Source organism: Ovis aries, chromosome 23 (genome assembly GCF_016772045.2).
Source record: "Ovis aries strain OAR_USU_Benz2616 breed Rambouillet chromosome 23, ARS-UI_Ramb_v3.0, whole genome shotgun sequence".
NCBI lineage: Eukaryota > Metazoa > Chordata > Mammalia > Artiodactyla > Bovidae > Ovis > Ovis aries.
In genome coordinates, this window is record NC_056076.1 from 38181114 (window position 1) to 38200892 (window position 19779).

At 42.3% G+C, this 19779-nt stretch overlaps 1 protein-coding gene across 15 annotated transcripts in view; it reads right to left on the reverse strand.

Moving 5' to 3' along the window:
• DLGAP1 (DLG associated protein 1) overlaps positions 1-19779 on the reverse strand; it is a 791650-nt gene that overhangs the window by 125309 nt on the left and 646562 nt on the right. The gene's annotated exons all lie outside the window — the stretch shown is intronic.

A 19779-nucleotide genomic window follows, 5' to 3' on the forward strand; every position in this document is an offset into this window, starting at 1 on the left:
CAAAAGGGGGCATGGGTTCAAAAGGCTGAAGACTCTGGTCTGATGGGTTCACATTGTTTCCAGAAAAACTCCCATGAGGGTTTTTTTCACATCTATGGGGAGAGAAGCTCAGCTCTCTCTCACATATTCATTCCACAGATATTTTTAAACAATTTTAATTTTTTTGGTGCATGGCATGCAGGATCTTAGTTCCCTGACCAAGACTCTTGAACTGGTACTCTCTGCAATGGAAGCACAATCCTTAACCATCCAGCCGCCAGGGATATCATCCTGCAGATATTTTCAGGCATCCATTGAAGACATCACTTTTTTAAGAGCTGGGAACATAGTAGTGAAGAAGACATAAATTCTGTCTAGAATTAAATGACAGATACCCAAGTATTGAATTTCACAACACTTAGCAGTAAGTGTCATGATGAAAAAGAAAGCATAGCAAGAGACAAGAGTACCACGGGGGCGGGAGGGGAGGGAGGTGGTCCTGAGAGACAGCGGAGGGACGAGGACCCAGGGGTGGGCTGGGGGTGGTGGTGGGGGGTCAGGAGTCCTGGAAGAAGCACATAAGGCAGGAATGAGCTCACTGAGGTGCAGAAGGTCAGAGCTCCCCATCTCATGTTCCCTGAGCAGCTAATAGGTCTCAGATGTCCGGAGAAGGCAGAGTGCTCAGGCCGGAGACAGCCTTGGGATGCGCTGTGGGCAGGGAGGCGCCAAGAAGGCCATGTGTTTGGAACAGAAAAGGGCCAAGAGGCAGGAGGAGCCACACAGGGCAAGGCCTGGGCTGGAAGCACAGGGATCCTAGCCCTTGGTTGTAAGAGAGTATGTGCTGATTCAGTCCATATGGACTGTAGCCCACCAGGCTCCTCTGTTCATGGGATTCTCCAGGCAAAAATACTGGAGTGGGTTGTCATTTCCTTCTCCAGGGGGTCTTCCCAACCCAGGGATCGTACCCTGGTCTCCTGCACTGGAGGTGGAGTCTTTTCCGACTGAGCCACCATCTAAGGCTAATGTAGAAGGGAGTAAAAAATCAGCCGGTACATCACATTTGATTTCAGGCCCTGACATCTGATAAGAATTCATAGTGGGAGTGGATCCACACCACAGCTCGAGGTCTCCAAAATGATTCCAGTGATCACATCTTTCATCCTAAAAGTGAATCAGATCATATCGCAGTGGAGTATAAACACAGAGTTAAAGAAGAGTTTAACTCTTCTTTAAAAAAGGGAAATGTTTAAAATTCCCTTAAAATTTTTTAATTTAAACATTAAAAAATGTTTAAAAAAATGGAAATGTTTATGCTCAATTGGCCTGCTGCTGCTGCTGCTGCTAAGTCGCTTCAGTTGTGTCCAACTCTGTGCGACCCCATAGACGGCAGCCCACCAGTCTCCCCCATCCTAGGGATTCTCCAGGCAAGAACACTGGAGTGGGTTGCCATTTCCTTCTCCAATGCATGAAAGTGAAAAGTGACAGTGAAATCGCTCAGTTGTGTCCAACTCTTAGCGATCACATGACTGTAGCCTACCAGGCTCCTCCATCCATGGGATTTTCTAGGCAAGAGGACTGGAGTGGGGTTCCATTGCCTTCTCACTCAATTGGCCTACTAGAACTCATGGGGCTTCCCTGGTGGCTTAGAGGATAAAGCGTCTGCTCACAATGCGGGAGACCCGGGTTCAACCCCTGGGTAGGGAGGATCCCCTGGAGAAGGAAATGGCAACCCACTCCAGTACTCTTGCCTGGAAAACCCCATGGACGGAGGAGCCTGATAGGCTATAGTCCATGGGGTCACAAAGAGTCGGGCACAAGCGAGCGACTTCACTTCACTAGAACACAAACAGAATGAAAAAAAAAAAAAAAAGAGTAAGAGCCACCCAGGTGAGATAGTCTAGACCTGAAAAGTGGGGCGTGCAGTCCACGCAGACCATCAGCTGTGCTGAGTCCATCTGGTAGGTTTGGGAGGCCTGAGGGGCAGGTGGTGAGGCTGAGCCCAGAGAATGACATGGGCTGTGCATGGCTGTGCCCTAAGGGATGGCGCCTGAGTCCAGGGAGGAGGTCTTCTTGGGAGTCAACACTGGGAATCCTCCGGGGAGGTTTTTTTGGGGGGGGGGGGGAGGTGGGTGGCTGTCACACAGAATGACTGGTTAATGGCTTGAAGTTTTTGGTTTTCATTTTGCTTTGTCCTAAAGCCTGAGGTTGCAACCTCAAAATAAACACTTAGGAAATGGAGAATCTTACCGCACTTACTGCCTTTCTGGTCCCTCTAGAGAAGTGCACCCCTATCTCTTGACTGTCCTAGTGTGTGGTGACAGTGTGGGCTCTAGTGGGGCTCAGAGGGGGCCCTCTGCCCCGGGCTGGACTGAGAGGGGGCAGGGGCAGGGTTGGGTATGTGGACTTGGAGGGTGGGGCTGTGTTGGGTGTGGGGCCGACTCTCTTTTCTTTGGCATCGGTTTAACATGGAGAAGACCTTCAGTCTCCTGTTTACTCAGAGTTCCCACTGGACCATCTTACCCTGGGCCTCTCCTTTGGGAAATATCTGACCACCTTATTCAATCTCAGTTACTAAGAGCTGATAACTGCTCGGGGTGTTATTTCCTTCGAGTAACAAACAGGCTGTGATTTTATTTTTTAGCTGCACCATTTGGCATGTGGGATCTTAGTTCCCCGACCTGGGAATGAGCCTGAGCCCCCTGCACTGGGAGTGTGGAGTCTTAACCACTGGACCACCAGAGCCCACCACTAGGCTGTGATGTGGAGCAGGCCCACTGAAGGGAACTAAAGTTGAGGTGTCCAATGGCAGCTGGGTCGGGAGCTAATTGTTGGCAAGGACTTGTCTCCTACCTGCTATTCTGGTAATTCCCTGCCCACTGCAGCTCAAGTCGTGGGGAGCCTGGAGCAGAGAAAAGGGGCAGGCAAAAGAGACGATGATGTTTTAGTTAAAATGCCAAAGGGCCACTCTTTGCAGCTTCCAGAGCTCCACCTTTGTATAGCAAACATAGTAGCAACTACTGTCTCAATTGAATCAATCCTCTCCATCAGCTCAACATAAGGTAAGTTGAAAGCCAAACATAAGTTTGAAAGCCAAACATAAGATAGTGAAGCAGTCCTATTGCTATTCTTTTCTTTCCAGAGTTATCCTTCAGATGTGCTCAGACTGATGGGGGTGTGGTGGGTGGGTGGCGGAGGGTATGGGGAATGTTTGTGCAAAATCCATTTTCAGCATTTACAGCTGCTATTGTTATCAATGACTCCTCATAAGATGGTGTCTTGGTACAAAATCAGACACTGAATTCTGGGGACTCTCTATGTACAGCGCAGAGCCTAAACAGCAAAATACAATCAGGGTTAATTCTGAATCAAGGTAATTCTACCAATTCTCCCTCTCCCAGCTTCTCCCCCACCATCCACTGCGTTATCAGCTGAGTTTGGTGCAGCTGCAACTGATTGAACCTCCAATCACCTCCAGAATATTTACTAGGCACTGAAACTGATAACAGCTGATATTAACCATGCGCGGGAAAAGATGAAGAGGAAGGAGCGATAAGGCTGAAGGATAATTCCAAGATGGATGGGCTTGGAGCCTGCGGACACATAACTCAAGACAGTCAAGGCTTATGCAGTAATTGGCAAGATTTGTCAAGCTGGAGGAGGCTTTAGTTGAAAAGAGGAGATGAGTAACTTTTCCAGTTGCTTGTCAGGAGTTAGGAGTAAGAGGATGCGCAAATTGTCTTTGGGGATAAGAGGAAGGCATCTGGGATGGGAAAGAAGCAGTCTCTGAGGAGGCAGGATTGAGCAGCAAATTGATAATTACGTTTTTGCTTATGTTTCTGTTCTCAAAACGCAACATTTGCTTATAGTCTTCCACTTGATCACAAACTTCAGTGCATCGTAAGTATTTGGTGGTTCTTCCTCTGACACGCAGTGCAATGTATGCAGTGTGAAAACAGCTGCCTGTGAAACTGTTCTCATGTTTGGAAGCCTGACATCTTGGAGATGTCTGATGGGCACCCGCGTGTCCACGTGTGCTCCGGCACACTCTGAGGAAGTGCCCAAGAAGCAGAATTGATCAATATGCCTATTTCATTAAGGCTGCAGCTATTTGCCTCTGCCTTTTCATCAGCCTGTTTAGAAGAGAGAAAATGGACATATGGGGAATCCAAAAATAAAAGGTTTTGAGGATGATTTACCATTTTGAGTTAACATAGAAAAACACAGGCAGGCAGGCGGGGACACTTTGATGATTCTGCCCTATTCTGAATCTTCCAAATGCTTCTGGAGGTGTGTTAACATCAGAAATAGCTCCTTGAGAAAGAACTTTATCCAAAGGCCACAGGTTTCTTAGTCTCCACCCCACTCGTTTTAAAAAACAAAAAAACATAATTTTGATTCAGAACCAATTTGAGGGGAGAGAAGTGTGGGCATCCTGCTCAGTTAATGTAATCCTATTAAGACTTTCTTTGGAAGGAAAACAAAACCATGAGTGATTTTCTAAGATGTTTAGGACTTCCCTATTATGTAGTTGAAACCAAGAGGAGTATATTTGGAAAGGTGCATTACAAATGACACACAGGTTCAAAGAGTCAATTGGTTTTCAAACAGAACCAGAGGTTGAGAATGAGTGGATGGAGATAGAGCCCCAGAAGGACGACTCCAAATGAACACATGCAGTGATCAGTAAGGTTCATGGCAGACCTGTAAAACTCAGGCGGGAAATGAGCCTCAATCCACTCAGCATCTGGTTAAAATATCCTCCTGTTGCACACATTCAGCTTGCATGCTATAGATCTACCACCAGGCTGAAATGCACAAATTAATGTATGTAGGTTTTCAAATTCAGTAGACAACACCACAGAGGTATCTCTTCCACTCCTAGATGAAGGCTTCACAATGCTCCTGATACAACTAACACAACCTATATGATCACAGTTGGGAAGAGCCAGGCCTCAGTAGTTTTGTCCAAGGCCGTGTGACCATGTGAATGAAGGGAACTCAACTGCCTGTTTCTGAGCCCCATTCATGCCATGTTGCCTCAAACAGAGTTTTAGGAGAACACAGGTGAAAAGAGAGAACTGGTTAGTGTGGTAGCCTTCACCTTTCCTACAGTTTGCCTTTGAGTTGCTAGAATGGGTGAGAAAAGGCTAAGAGCTTTTGAGTTCTCTCTGGAAGAGAATAATGAAAAGAGGAGGCAAAGACAATGTCAGGAAAAGGTTTGAGAAAGGAAAAGGCAGATATTGTAATGAGAGTCACCAAAGAACCTGGTGATGTTCAATTCCAGAGCCAGCAGAGTGCTGTGCTGGGGGCCACAGGTATCCCCTAAAGCACTAGCCTTTGTTTTGTGGCTCTGATGCTTCTCAGGAAGCAAGAGTCTTCATCCTTTTTCAGTGTAAATTTGTCACAATCACTTTAATGAATTAGGATGATGAATATCTTCCAGGACTCCGCACAGTCCCATCCAGCATTTCCCTTTTTCCACTTTTTAAAGAGTCCTTGCCTTTCTAAAAACACAGGTGGCCTCCTCTATTGTATTAGGTGGTATTGGTGGCAGAAACCCTTTCTTTCTCTGTAATTGCTTGGGGAGCTTTTCTGGCTGGGACACAGGTACCAGCCGACAGCATGCCTCTGAGGGTTCAGCTTTGTCAGCCTAAGAACTACAAAGGCATGGATTTATGTTTCAAAGATCCCTTAAGCTGGTTTTATGTAGCTTTACACTTTGTCCTAAATGCCCTTCTCTTCAAAAACTACCTGCAACTGCCATTTGCAAATGAACCGCCTCTGACATCTGAAGGCAAGAAAAAAAAAAAAAAAAACCCAAAATCTACAGAAAGCTCACCTGCTACCCTTATGAGAGGCAGGGACGGCAAAGCAAAGGCTCCTTAAAAAATTTAATTTTAAAGAATTCTTTCCTAGAAGGAGTTACTATATGCTTAGACAAATAACAAGCATTACCAAGCAGCATCTTTCTCACGATTATTTTCATTTACCCAGTGTAACCACTGAACCCAAGAGACTTCATTTAACCAAGAGGAAAAGGTGAAATTGAACGATATGAGATGTATTATCGTTTCTAAATGGAACCTTAACCCTGAAATGTTATCTATTACTATTTCTGGTTTAAAAATAAAATTCATTTTATGTATTATGCAAGTAAAACATGCCCACTGCAGAAATAAAGTATAAAGAAAAACTCAAACCGTCTTTGGCTCCAATAGCAAAAGTAATTACTGTTTAACATCTTAGTGCATTTATTTCTGCCCGGTTTTTTCCCCTGTGTGCAGTTTAACATAGTTCTGCATTATGTATGCATGTTTGTGTGCTGTGTACACACAACATTTCGGACAGTGCTTCGCTGTACTGTAGACATCTAGCTTGATCTAAGAAGTTCTTCCCCTCAATATCACCATAAGTTCTTTCTAAATTTAATTTTAGTGGCTGGCATAATAGTTCACTGAAGTGAGCGTTTCACAATTTGCCTAACAGTTCCCTTGTGGTGGTATTTTTCAGTCGCTAAGTGGTGTCTGACTCTTTGTGACCCTAGGGACTGTAGCCTACCAGGTTCCTCTGTCCTTCATTATCTCCCAGTTTGCTCAAATTCATGTCCATTGAGTTAGTGATGCTGTCTAACTGTCTCATTCTCTACTGCCCCCTTCTCTTTTTTGCTTCAATCTTTCCCAGTATCAGGGTCTAGGAAACAGCAACCCACTCCAGTATTCTTGCCTCAAGAACCCCATGAGCATTTCCCTGCTACTGCTGCTGCTAAGTCGCTTCAGTCGTGTCCGACTCTGTGTGACCCCATAGATGGCAGCCCACCAGGCTCCCCTGTCCCTGGGATTCTCCAGGCAAGAACATTGGAGTGGGTTGCCATTTCCTTCTCCAATGCATGAAAGTGAAAAGTGAAAGTGAAGTCGCTCGGTCCTGTCTGACTCTTAGCGACCCCATAGACTGCAGCCCACCAGGCTCCTCCGTCCATGGGATTTTCCAGGCAGGAGTACTGGAGTGGGGTGCCATTGCCTTCTCCAAACATTTCCCTACTGGCAGACAAATTTTCACTTATCATCAAAGGTGTTTTTCACCATCATAAATAATGCTGTGGTGAACATCTTTACAAAATTTCTCTCAGACTGTCTCCACAGAACAGTTTCATAGAAGGAAAACAGGTAAAGAACAATGAATATCCAAAAGTTTTTAGAGATTTCAACACCTGGCTTGGGTTGAATCTCATGCTTTGGATAGGTGCAAAGAGTGAGAGTTTTGCTGCTTTATTAAAAAAATGGAATTAAAAGTAGAGAAGAAATTACATGTTCTCAGCACCTTTAGAGATTATCAGTATTTTTTCTGGCCTTTTATGGTACTCTAGAATTTGGGGGATGAATAATACGATGCATTTTAAGAGAAAGCTGGGAAAAGTTGTATCAGTGTTCATACAAATGCGTTATAGATCTTCTCATAGTTTAATACTCATTCCAGAGATGGGCTCAGCAATCCATAACGTCCTCCTTATTCAGATATTCATAGGTTAAACAGAGATTTGAGACCAAGTCAGGATTGAGGCTGCTAATATTAGGATAACAATTCACAGATAAGAAAGGGAAAAGGAGGTGTAACCTCCCTGGGACTTTGACTAGGAGAAGCGGGGAGAAAGAACATAAAGTAGAATTAAGAGTCTAAGAATAAACGGAAGCCTTTATTTGCAGAAGTTAACATTTACCAGTCTCCTTGAGTCTCACCATTTTACCCATTTTGGGAAGTCCATTCCCCAAATAAAAAAATGATTGAAACTTTGTTTCTCAAGATGGTGTGGGGGAGACATGTGACCATCCCACTCTTTCTAAAATGAAGTGGTTTATTTTCAGGTGCTTGAGAAAAAAAGTAAGGAACTTTCTGCTTCTGTATAGATGTTGGAGTTATCCTAGAAACTTAGGGAATTCAGTGAAGTAGAAAATTTCCTGAGGAACTCTTACATTTTCACCTATCAGTCAACTATCAACAAATGTTCTTGGCCAAATTTTGTATGTGAGAACTGTAGCTTTGTGTTTTGAAGGCTAATGCGCAACAGCTGCAAAGCGATACAGTAAGTGGTGTTTAAAGTGTTTAGCTTATAGTTTGGGTCGGCAGGGCACATGTGCTTAGTCACCTGAGTCCTGTCCAACTCTTTGGGACTCCATGGACTAAAGCCCTCCAAGCTCCTCTGTCCATGGGATTCTCCAGGCAAGAATGCTGGAGTAGGTTGCCATTTCCTCCTCCAGGGGATCTTCCCCACCTAAGGATGGAACCTGCATCTCAGGCTCATGATTGGGCAGGCGGATTCTCTACCATGAGTGCCACCTGTAGTTTGGTCACAGGTACTAACTGAGACCTCAAACCATACAAGACTAGTGGAGTTAGACTGATCAAGGCCAAAGTTAAGAGCTTGAATTCTATTGATTTAAGCAATTAAAAAAGCGTTGAGGACTTGTGGAATGTGGCTTTCTTGTTTTCTGATGGATAGCTATTCATGTTTTAGGTAACTAATTTTTATTGTTTAAATTTTTAACATTTTGAACTTCTTTTTATTACTTTAGTTATGAAAGAAGGAAAATTTTTGAATTAAAGTATAATTGACTAGTTTCAAGTGTATAACATAGTGATTTGATATTTCCATACATTACAAAATGATCATCACCATAATCTAGTTACCAGCTGCCACTATGTAAAGTTACTACAATATTGTTATGTTTCCTATGCCGTACATTATATTCTGGGAGGCTGTGGCTCAATCTCCTTCTCCTATTTCACTTATTCCCTCACTCCACTTCCCTGTAGCAACCATCTGTTCGTTCTCTGTGTCTGGTAGTCTTTTTCTGTTTGTTAATTTGCTTTTTAGATTCCACATGTAAGTGAAACCATACGATATTTGTCCTTCTTTTTCATTATTTCATTAAGTATGATACCCTCTAGGTCTGTCCATGTTGCAAATCTCATTCTTTTTTGTGGCTAAGTAATGTTCAACTATGTAAGTGTGTAGAAAACATTCTCTGTATCCATTCAGCTGCTGATGGACAGACACTTAGTTGGTTTCCATACATTGGCTACTGTAAATAGCACTGCAATGAACATAGGTATGCATATATCTTTTTGAATTCGTGTTTTTATTTTCTTTGAAAAAATATCCAGAAGTAGAATTGCTGGATCATATGGTAGCTATATTCTTAATTTTTTGAGAACCCTTCATACTGTTTTCCATAGTGTTTGTATCATATAATAAAAAAATGTTTAATTTATTTTTGGCTGCACTGCATCTTCATTGCTGTATGTGGGCTTCCTCTGGTGTGGTAAGCAGGGGCTTCTCTTCATTATAGAGCATATACTCTAGGTGTGTGAGCTTCAGTAGCTGTGGAACGTGGCTCAGTAGTTGTATCACAAGGGCTTCACTGTTCCACGGTATGTGGAGTCTTTCCGGACCCGGGATCGAACTGTGTCCCCTGCACTGGCAGGCAGATCCGTATCCACTGCGCCACCAGGGAGATCCCCAGGTAACTAATTTTTGAGTGAAAAGACAGTTTCTTTAAACCTTCTTTTTATTTAACGGGATGCAGTAAATGTGCTGTGAATCTGGAAAAGATACTGATGTCGTTGCCATCTGAACTGAGCAAACACATGGCGATTCCAAAGGCTAAGCAAACAATGTCTGACGCTTGCATTACTTTTTAAGACAAGTGGTGCTTTATTAAAATTCCACTCCGATTCGTATGCCACTAAAGTCATCCTCGATGACTTGAAAGACAATGGATACTGCTGTCCTTGAGAATTCTTTGTCTTCACTTTTTTCTCAGTCACAATTGTTGAGTCTTGGTTTGAGCAGTTCAAGATTTTTAAAGAGTGTATAATTTAGCTTATAGGTTTCAGAGTGGTGAGAAAAAAAATACTTGGATAGGATTGGGAAGGAGGAAGGGACTCTGACAGTGATATGAGGCATTGAGTACAGGGTGCAGAGCGAAATATAATTTTGGGTGGCACCCATGAGTGAAAATTGGGTCGTGTTAGGTGGGGCATAGCTATGTGTGGAAAGCATAGTTTCAATGTTTGATGGGCAGACGGAGTTACATAATAGAGATGAAAACAAGGCCTGCCCACCCATGCATGTCCTCTTCAAAGGAAACCCTGCTCAAACCACCCATTGAAGAAGTCATGGCTACTGGGTCCCTGGAGTCTCAGAAGGGTAGGAGAGGGAGGGTGGGGATGAAAAAGTGATTACAGAAATGACAGCTAAAAATTTCCCAAACTTGGCAGTATGGCCAAAAAAAAAAAAAAAAAGAATAAATACAATAGACTTTCTCCTCTGAAAATTTCTGCATTATGTATGACATTTGAAGCAAAAAATGTAACGTGTGATGTGGTTCTCAATGTGGAAAAAATACTTAAGATGATTAGATTATAAATGGGAGAAGGCAAAGGGACTTGAAAGCACGTTTGATTTCTATACCTCATTCAAACTGGTAAAATGTAGACAAGAGTAGATCTTTGCTCTGATGGAGACCCCCTGGAGGAGGGCATGGTAACCCACTGCAGTATTCTTGCCTGGAGAATCCCCATGGACAGCCCTGGCGGGCTACAGTCCATGGGGTCACAAAGAGTTGGACACAACTGAGCGACTAACATGCAACAGTGGTTCTGTATCTTGATTGTGGTGGTGGTTACAAGAGTCTGCACTTGGATAATTACCCATATACATTGTACCAATGTCAATTTCCTGGTTTTGATATTGTATGATTAGCTACAATGTAACCATTGGGAGAGACTGGGTGACTGGGTATAAGTAATTGCTGTACTATTGTTGCAATTTCCTATAGTTATATAATTATTTCTAAACAAAAAATTAAAAGATAATGGAAAGAAGTTCCGTGAAAATTATAAAAGCCAACATTTAATATCTCATAGCTTTCTGGCCAAAATAATCATTTTGGGAGAGAAGAGTACTTTGGAAGCAAAGCAGTGGGTAATATGGACTCCCTAATTTTCTTAAATTATAAAATTTAATTATAGAGGGGATATATAGTAGGATAAGAACATTATTTTTTGGGGCTCCAAAATCACTGCAGATGGTGATTGCAGCCATGAAATTAAAAGACGCTTACTCCTTGGAAGGAAAGTCATGACCAAACTAGATAGCATATTAAAAAGCAGACACATTACTTTGCCAACAAAGGTCCATCTAGTCAAGGCTATGGTTTTTCCAGTAGTCATGTATGGCTGTGAGAGTTGGACTGTGAAAAAAGCTGAGCGCCGAAGAATTGATGCTTTTGAACTGTGGTGTTGGAGAACTCTTGAGAGTCCCTTGGACTGCAAGGAGATCCAACCAGTCCATTCAAAAGGAGATCAGTCCTGGGTGTTCTCTGGAAGGACTGATGCTACAGCTGAAGCTCCAGTACTTTGGCCACCTCATGCGAAGAGCTGACTCATTGGAAAAGACTCTGATGCTGGGAGGGATTGGAGGCAGGAGGAAAAGGGGACGACAGAGGATGAGATGGCTGGATGGCATCACCTACTCGATGGACATGAGTCTGAGTGAACTCTGGGAGTTGGTGATGGACAGGGAGGCCTGGCGTGCTGCAATTCATGGGGTCGCAAAGAGTCAGACACGACTGAGCGACTGAACTGAACTGAAGAATATTATATGAAAAACAAGTTCAAGATTGGATTTTGAGAGAGAAAGGATGGCAACCCTACTCAGAAATTCTAGGTGAGCTTCTGTCTTCATATCATCTGATATTCCTCATCAGAGATACACTTCTAAGGTATAAAATGGGTTAAGCAAAGTTTATTTTAATAATGTCATATATCCCCTTGAGACCATAAAGCTGAAAAAATACTGTAGGGATTAAAAACTAATTAAATTTTGACAAGGTATCATATATTTTAGCATAATTTAGACTAGTTATTCAGGACTCTTGCCTGGAGAATCCCATGGACGGAGGAGCCTAGTAGGCTGCAGTCCATGGGGTCGCGAAGAGTCAGACACAATTGAGCGACTTCACTTTCACTTTTCACTTTCATGCACTGGAGAAGGAAATGGCAACCCACTCCAGTGTTCTTGCCTGGAGAATCCCAGGGATGGGGGAGCCTGGTGGGCTGCTGTCTGTGGGGTCACACAGAGTCGGACACGACTGAAGCAACTTAGCTGCATAGCAGCAGACTAGTTATTTTCTTCTGTAAGTTAGAAGTTATTAGAATTAGTAGTCTTAATAATTGATGATTGATAGAAAAGGGAAAAAAAGAGCAGCGGCATGAATGGACCTAGAGATTATCATACAAAGTGAAGACAGACAGACAAATACCATGGTTCACTTACATGTGGAATCTAAAATATGGCACAAATGAACTTATCTACAAAACAGAAACAGACTCACAGAAAGGAGAGGCGCTGTTGACAAGGGGGATAGTAGCGGGTGGGGGAAGGGGTGGACTGAGAGTTTGGGGTTAGTGGATGCAAACTATTGCATGTAGAATGGATAAACAACAAAGTCCTATATAGCACAAGCAACCATGTCCAATCTCCTGGGATAAACTATAATGAAAAAGAATATAAGAGAGAACGGATATATGTGTATAATCAAGTCACTTTGCTGTATAGCAGAATTAACATTGTAAATTATAGTTCAACTAAAAATGGCCAAAAAATGGGTAAAAGAGAAAAGTTTTCTTTTGTACGCTGGTGGAATTTACCTGTCAGTAGGATACCAGCAGATGGCAAAGAAAACTTCCAGTGTTAATAGTGACACGGCCATTGATTTCTCATTACAATAAGTATAAGACTATTTCATATATAGTTGCTAGTGTAGTAAAATCATGGTACTATTCATCTCGGTCTTCTCTTTTTAAATAAGGACACTTGGCAACAGTAAAGGGTCATCCTGAACGCTTGACAGAAAGTCAGTTGCAAGAGGAACAGACAGAGACACAAACCCTTGGCTGGAGCTATGAAGGGATGTCCAAGTGCCAGCATTAATCACACGTATGGTTTTCAGTTGCTACCAGTTTGCTGTATTTGTTAAAGTTCGATATGAATTGGATCAGACAACGCTGAACTCTGAAGAGTTTTAAAAGTGTCTGTTTATTCCATTATAAAACATGTGTCTATGGAGGTATCAGAAAGATTAAAAAGTGAATTTTTAGGTTTGGTGTTGTCATTAATTTTGGGGGAGAAATTTCCCATATAACAAATATTCACAGGAAAAGAGTCTGATTTTCTAATGTGTGTTTTCTGATTGATCTTGGTAACTGGGTTGTGAATACTCAACCCAGCCAAGAGACCAGCCAGATCAGGAGTAAATCATTGTAGTATTTTTTTTTTTCACTTAGTCCAAGGCACAGACCAATGATAACTTCATCAGCCACAACACAAAACCTACCACCTGCTTACTTGCCACATGAGTAGGTAAAGATTCCTTTTTCCATTCAGTTCTTTCTGACAGCACTATAGATCAAGGGGTTGGATATTTGATCTTTTAAATCCATCATAATGTCAAGATGAAAAAGTGTAATATGAAATTTTAAACCCAAGGAGTATTTTAGTTTTTGAGGTTTTGTCTCTATTCATTGTCATTTCTCTCTCTCTCTTTTTTTTTACATCTTTATTTCACTTTAGATATTGCCAGTTTAGACAAACCAGCATGAAACATGGTGTTGCTAATATGTGATCCAAACATTTCTTTTAAAGAGGGGTTTTCAGAAAATTTTATGGTAAACACAAGTTTCAAACATGGCAGGAACTAAATGAATATTTGTGGGAAGAAAAATGAAATAAAAGAGTTTTGGGGCATCTCATTCTGTAGACAAATCTGTATTAAATTAGTTCAGGGGATTGGGGGCAGGAGGAGAAGGGGACGACAGAGGATGAGATGGCTGGATGGCATCACTGATTCGATGCACATGAGTTTGGATGAACTCCAGGAGTTGGTGATGGACAGGGAGGCCTGGCGTGCTGCGATTCATGCGGTCGCAAAGAGTCGGACACGACTGAGCGACTGAACTGAACTGAATACTGTACTTTACTAAGCACTTATTGATGAGTAAAGAGAATTGAAGTGTGGACTTCCCTGGTGGTCCAGTGGTTAAGACTCTGTGCTTTCAGTGCAAGGGGCAAGGGTTTAATCCCTGGTCAGGGAACTAAGATCCCATATGCCATGCACTGTGGCTAATAAATAAATTTCAAGTTCTTAGTCATTCTACTCTATCTTAAAAACAAAATAAAGAGAATTTAAGAGCCTGCTCTGTCACTTACTAACTTGGTCAAGCTGTTTAAACTTGCTAATAAGCCTTAATATTTTTTCCTGTATTGTGAAAACAATGATATCATATCCTGTACATGTCATAGACTGCTCATGAGGATTACACGAGATAATCTCCACAGCTGGTTCATAGTGCTTGCCAAGGAGTAAATGCTCCAAGATTAGCCATTATCATCATTATTAAACTAAAACAGATTGAGAGATTTAAAATCAAAGCCAACAGAGAGACATTATGTGAACTGTACACAGTGCTTCCTTATTAATGGTCTTGTTTGAACCTCACAACAACCCTCAAGGCTGGAAGACACTGGAACTCCATCACTACTAGCCCTGTGACAACCCCTGAGGTGGGCAAAGGCAGATATGCAGGCTGTTTATGGAGCATGATACCTCCAGACCTGATGCACTGGTCCTGAGAGGTGATTTTTTAAAAAATTATTTTGTTAAAATATAGCTGATTTACAATGTTGTGTTAGTTACAATGTTGTGTATAGCAAAGAGATTCATTTATACATATATATATATATATATATATATATATATATATATATATATACACATTCTTTTTCATATTCTTTTCCATTCTGGTTTATCACAGAATACGAGTATAGTTCCCTGTGCTATACAGTAGGACCTTTGTTGTTTATCCATTCTCTCTCTATGTAATAGTTGGCATCTGCTAACCCCAAACTCCCAGATCCCTTTCCTACCCTCTCCCCATTGGCAACCACAAGTTTGTTCTCTCCGTCTGTGAGTCTGTTTCTATTTTGTAGTTAAATTCATTTGTGTCATAGTTTAGATTCCACATATAAACGAAATCATATGGTGTTTGTCTTTCTCTTTCTGACTGACTTCACTTAATATGATAATCTCTAGGTTCATCCACGTTGCTGCAAATGGCATTGTTGCACTCTGTTTTTTATGGCTGAGCAGTATTCTATGGTGCATGTATACATACATTTTTTTTTATCTTTTCATCTGTTGACGGGTATTTTAGTTGCTTCCATGTTTTGGATACTGTGAGTAGTGCTGCTGTGAACACAGGGGTACATGTAAGCTTTTGAATCATAGTTTTCTCCAGATATATGCCCAGGAGTGGGACTGCAGGATCATATGGTAGCTCTGTCTTTAGTTTTTGAGGAACTTCTACGCTGTTCTCCATTGTGGCTGTAGCAGTTTACATGCCCACCAACAGTGTAAGAGGGTTCCCTTTTCTCCACACCCCTTAGAGGTGATTTATATGCGACAGAACTGCTGGAGGAGACAGACCCCTCTATCTTCTTCAGTGTTGATAGGACTTCTGTATTTTATGACTTTATAATATTGCTATTCAGAGTACAGAAGAATGCCACCTTGAGGGCCCCAAAGTAGAAATGTTATAACCAAATTCTTCCCAGAATCATCACAGTCAGTTTTCTCAGATATTAAAAAGCAGAGAAGTTTCCCCACAAAAGGCATAGCTTTTACTACAAATCTTGCTCTTTTTTTTTCTGGTCTAAGCCTCCTAAGATGGGAGGAAGTGGACGTCGCCAGTCCTACATGGATATTTGGAGAAATTCAAGGAAGGGAGCCTCGTAAGCAGAGGGACAAGAAACCAGTCCAGGCAAGATCTGAAATTTATTGCTTGATCTTATCTTGAGTAGAAAAGAAAGGTTCTTTGTTTTAAAAAAACTTCTGGCCTATATCTGTCCTTTGGACTTCTGAACCTTTCCCTCATTGCTTTATAAAAACAACCTGTTAATTAACTTCGTGCCTGTTAGAAAGAAGTGAACTTCCTCTGAACTCTAAGGATTCTTGGTGAATTTGTAGAGCTGGGGCTCAAACAAGCAAAGGGCAATGGCTGGCTGACCTGGGGTTTTATTCTGACTTTGCTTCCAGCTACAGGCCTACCACTCTGGGTCTTAGTTTTCCTACTTTAAAATGAGTTCTGTGGATGAGATCAGTGGTGATAACCTTTTTCAGTAAAAGGCCAGAGAGCAAATATTTTTGACTTTCTGGACCATATGGTCTTCAGCAACTACTCAGTTCTGCTGTGAAAGGATAAAAGCAGGTACAGATAATATGTAAACAAATGTGTGACTTTGTGTTCATAAAACTTTATTTATAAAAATAGGAAGCAGCTTAGATTTGGCCCCTAGGTTGTGGTTTGCAGACCTGTGGGCTGGATGATGTAGAATTTTCTTCTATTGCTAATATTTTATGATTCAACCTGTTTTAATAGCAATACTATTTCCCTGGGAAAGTCACCTTGGTTATGCAAACATCTGTTGAATATGGAGTTTGTGAGGTACTTAAGTATTTTTCTGCTGGTCACTGCAGTGTTCCTGGAGAAGGAAATGGCAACCCACTCCAGTATTCTCGCCTGGAGAATTCCATGGACAAAGGAGCCCGGCAGGCTACAGTCCACGGGCTCGCAAAGAGTCGGACACGGCTGAGCAACTCTCACTCGTACTCACTGCAGCGTTATTCACAATGACTCAATATGGAAACAATCTGTGTCCATGGAGGGATGTATGGATGAAGAGGAAATAGTTTTTAATTTTTTAAATTAAAAAACCTTTTTATTTTATATTGTAGTACAGCTGATTAACAATGCTGTGATAGTTTCAGGTGCACAGCATAGCTACTCAGTCATATAACGCATGTATCCATTCTGCCCCAACCCCCCCAACCCCCATCCGGGCTGCCACATAACACTGAGCAGAGTTCCCTCTGCTATACAGTAGGTCCTTGTTGGTGAGCCATTTTAAATATAGCAGTGTGTACATAGCCTTCCCAGACTCCCTAACTATCCCTTCTCCCCAACCTTCCCTCTATCCTTCCCCTCTGCTGCTGCTGCTGCTGCTAAGTCGCTTCAGTCATGTCCGACTTTGTGCAACCCCATAGATGGCAGCCCACCAGGCTCCTCCATCCCTGGGATTCTCCAGGCAAGAACACTGGAGTGGGTTGCCATTTCCTTCTCCAATGCGTGAAAGTGCAACCATAAATTCATCCTCTCAGGCTGTATGTCTGTTTCTGCTTTGTAAGTCTATTTGATACACAATGGAATATTATTGTCATGAAAAGGAAGAAATCTTGTCATTTGTGACAACATGGGTGGACCTTGAGGGTATTACATTAAATGAAATAAGTCAGAGAAAGGCAAACACTGCATGATCTCACATATATATGGAATCTAGAAAAGCTGAGGCAGAGAATACGTCGGTGGTTCCTGGGGGCTGGAGGGTGGGAGAAAGGCAGAGATGGTGATCTAAGGAACAAATTGCCAATTAGAAGATGAATAAGTTTTGGAGATTAATGTACAGCATCATGATTATAGTCAACAACACTGTGTTGCATTCAAAGTTGCTAAGAGAATAGATCTTAAATGTTCTCACCATCAAAAAGAAATGATAATTATGTGACGTGATGGAGGTGTTAGCTAACACTATGGTGGTCACCATGTAGCAACATATTCATGTATCAAATCAACTCATCTTACACCCTAATGTATAAAATGTGGTATCTTTGTCTGGTTTTGGTATCAGGGTGATGGTGACCTCATAGAATGAGTTTGGAAGTGTTCCTTCCTCTGCAGTTTTTAAAAACAGTTTCAGAAGGCTAGGTGGTGTTAACTCTTCCCTAAACGTTTGATAGAACTTGCCTGTGAAGCCATCTGGTTCTGGACTTTTGTTTGTTGGGAGTTTTTAAATCACAGTTTCTTAAACTTACACAATGTAATATGTCAATGATACCAGAGTAAAATAAGCATTTTTCTGCATCTTCTCTTACTTTTCTTTCTCCATTATTGAGTGCCTACCATGTATATTGTAAATATAAATTACTACCTTAACGTCATTTTGCTCAAGATCTTGTGTGTTTAGGGTTTGTTGTTGGGGGCGGGTGTGTGGGGAGCAGGCTGTACGGAGGGTAGGATGAAGGAAGGTAGGTTCAGTGTGGTTTTCTGTATGGGATGGCTGAACAGGTGTGATGACCCAAACCTGTGAGAACTCCCAGACGTTAGCCCCGACCTCAGGTGCTCTAAAGGGTAACTGCTTCTGTATATGGGGCTGGGAGAGTGTGTGAGGTTAAGATTATGGAAAAGCGTGTCTCTGTTTAAAGGAGAATGTGACTGCTCTTGTTGGAAAAAATCAAACTGGAAATATGTATGTTGTGATCACTGTGGCCCCAAGCCACACTCACAAGGGCAAACTGTGTTGAACTCCCTGCTTGAGGACCCTGGCTGTTCGCCCAGGAGGATGCTCTGTCCTGGACCCTTGCTGCCCTTCCTGGGGGCGCCATGAAGGACAGGAGACCACTTCAACCCCATTCACTTTTAAGAGCTTCCCCTAATGAAAAGAATATAGCACACCAGCCAAATATCAGGAGCAACAGTGTAGCACATGCTTACTCTTCATAAAGTCACATTATTGTTACATAAGTCTTCCTTGAAACTCTTGTAATGTACCAGAGGAAATATTTTAAAAGACCAGAGAATCATGTGTCATGATAGCTTGCCTATTTTTGTGAGAGTATTATTTTAACTCAAATATTATATTGGCTTTACAAATCATAAAAAGCAGTGTGTGTTTATTTAAAACATCTCCCTCTGCCCACACCCACTGACCCTCCGGCTTCTATGTGCTGCGTCCCCACTGCAAATGACGTATTTTGTGTCCTTTCTGACCTCGCGTGTGTGTGTGTGTCTGCATGAGTATCTGTTGATGGTGATGTACTGCTTATGCTTATCCAGGCTCTTGTGTCACCAGACTGAAGTCTGTCTAGCTGCAATGTGGCAATGCTTTCGATAGATCCTGGATGCTTAGCATAGGAAGTAAAAAGAAATCTCATCCCTAAACACATACAATTGCATTTATATATTTCACAGAAGGCCAGCTGAATCCAGTTCTCTGAAGTGGAGGTTTGCGTCTATTTCTAGCACCAAGTTCTACTTTTACCTAAAATATTCAGAGGATTGAGGTAATGGTGCTTGTTTTCCCACAGTCATGAGGCTAACTGACCACTTAAAATTTTTACTTTCTTAGTGTTAGTTGCGGAGAAGGCAATGGCACCCCACTCCGGTACTCTTGCTGGGAAAATCCCATGGATGGAGGAGCCTGGTGGGCTGCAGTACATGGGGTTGCAAAGAGTCGGCCATGACTGAGCGACTTCACTTTCACTTTTCACTTTCATGCATTGGAGAAAGAAATGGCATCCCACTCCAGTGTTCTTGTCTGGAGAATCCCAGGGACGGCAGAGCCTGGTGGGCTGTCATCTATGGTGTCGCACAGAGTCGGACACGACTGAAGCAACTTAGAAGCAGTGTTAGTTGCTCAGGTGTGTCTGATTCTTTTCGACCCCATGGATTATAGCCCACTGTGCTCCACTGTCCATAGGATTCTCCAGGCAAGAATATCAGAGTAGGTAGCCATTCCCTTCTCCAGAGGATCTTCCTGACCCAGGGATCGAACCCAGGTCTCCCACATTTTTGGCAGATTCTTTATCATCTAAGCCACCAAGGAACAGTACCTCTAATCCTCACCAAATA